Below are 2,431 nucleotides of genomic sequence, written 5' to 3'. Positions count from 1 at the left end.
TCTATCTATCTATCTATCTATCTATCTATCTATCTATCTATCTATCTATCTATCTATCTATCTATCTATCTATCTACCTACCTATCTACCTATCTCTATCTATCTATCTATCTATCTATCTATCTATCTATCTATCTATCTATCTATCTATCTATCTATCTATCTGTGTAGTCTGTTGATTCTTTCTCTCTGAACATTGCTGAGCACATTACCTTCACAGGACTTATTCAGTCTTACTTATTCAGTCTTATTACTCTAGCCAGAGATAGGATCAGCAAAGTGATATATTTAGCTATATGTCTCTAGTATCCATGTAGCTAACTGCTTTCTTAACATTTTTTATATGAGAATTTGTGTGATATGTAAGAGGAGCTATTTAAAACCTCTAAATTGCAAAAAAGTTGACAGAAGTTAATGATAATTTGGATCACAAGATTGGTAAATTAACCATGATAAAAAGAAATCACTCTGGGCAAGATGTATTTTCCACAATTTTTAAGTGTTTTATCAAGAAAATTTTGATTCAACAAAATAAAAAATGAAAACAAATCGACTCTACCTTAGCAAGGATATTATGTAATGCTGATGTAATTTGCTAGTATATTGGCTTTTAAAATTAAAATTTTCATTTCAAAGTTTATCTTCAAATTAGTTTGTATGTAAAGATTTATAAAAATGAAATACGTACAGCTACTTGTAGCAAGAGTAGTTATGACTATTTTTGGAATGTCTTCCTAGATTGCCCATTATTATCTCTGGTCTGTTAAAAAAGGGATAATTGTTGTGCTACTAAAACTATTACAAATTTAGCATATCATTTTCTATTGAATAACAATGATCCATTCAGTGTCTTGTTTATTATTGAATATGATGGAAAATAATTGTGGAAGATACACATTGTATTACAATGTATGCCACTCTTTCATGCCTTAGCTTGAATAGATCTTCCTTATTTTCTCTATTCTACTATTCTAATTAAAAAGCTGTATTGTAGCTAATCTTTCTGACTTTAGTTTGTTCATTCTTTTGAGAAATAATTTAGACACAACTAATCACAAATTTATTGTAACTCATAAGGTTGATATGACAATGGTAATATAATTATTAAATAATAATGGCATTGAGAATAGAAGTTAACAAAATGTAGTAACATTGATGGTCATTATTAATGTAATAACACTTTTCCCATAGATTAATTACCATTCTGATTTGTTCATTAAATCAAGCTTAAAATCCATCTATATGTAATAGGTTAGTATATGTAGTTACATGCATGAATGGAAATTGAACTTTTTGCAAATGTGATTAGCTATAAATAAATGAAAAGAATTTATGACCATTCAAATTCAAACCCAACATTACTATCTTGTAATTATGAGAGACAATTAAATAAAATAGGTTTGTGGCTTTATCAATAAATTCATATGCTTGAGTAACAATTGAAAATTCTTTCAGGACTTTCTAAAGGTGAGTATTGATTCTATAAAGAAGCATCACATAATTGCAGAAATTTATATCATCATAATATGGTATTGTTGCAGAATGTGACAAGTAATCATTATGTATCTTTCGAGCTATAAATTAATAACATCAGAAAAATGTGAAGTACCAACTTTTTGAAGCAGAAAATGAGCAAATTTTTCAGTGTTCTCATATTATTTAATAATTAAATAAACATACTATTGAATAAAGAAAAAAAACAGTACAAAACTGAGGTGTAAAATAAGCAGAAATAGAGACACAAAAAACAAATGTGCAAAAACAAAGTATAATTTCCTAGAGCTTCTATTTTCTTAAAATGATAAGTAACTCCTTAATGTAGCATGATTTGCAAAAGCATTATGGTGTTCATGGCATTAGAAATTAAAAGGTAAGACAATTGAGGGAAGGGGAAACAAGGTTGACAAAAAATGTACTTATTACATTACTTATGTAACTGAAAGCCCTCTGTACATCACCTTGACAATAAAAAAGAGAAAAAAAGGTAAGACAATTATAATTCATTATCCAATTATAGTCACCCATTTAAATAATAAAATATTCAGTTATTCCATATAATGGCAGATGACAAAAAATGGGTCATGGTAAATATAAGGTCAATAGAAAATAATCATTTAGGTGTTAACATAGCAGAAAAGCGAATTTTATGAATTATAATGAATTTATTCTAACCAATTAAAAGGCATACAATTTTTGAGTGGATAAAATTTAAATAAATGAGTAGTCATCACAAAAAATTTAAATATATAACCAGAGATTTAAAAAAAGACTAGATAAGTATTAAACATACAAAGACCGACTGGCACCGGTAATACTAAATAAAATAGAGCTCAGGGCAAGTTTTCAGGAATTAAAGACATATGTATTAAGATCAATTCAGAGAAAAGACACAATAATCCTAAATCCAGTATATTCATTTAAGCAAAGTGGA

The sequence above is a fragment of the Dipodomys ordii genome, unplaced genomic scaffold (genome assembly GCF_000151885.1).
Source record: "Dipodomys ordii isolate 6190 unplaced genomic scaffold, Dord_2.0 Scaffold34, whole genome shotgun sequence".
Taxonomy (NCBI): Eukaryota; Metazoa; Chordata; class Mammalia; order Rodentia; family Heteromyidae; genus Dipodomys; species Dipodomys ordii.
Note: the sequence above shows the minus strand (reverse complement) of the source record.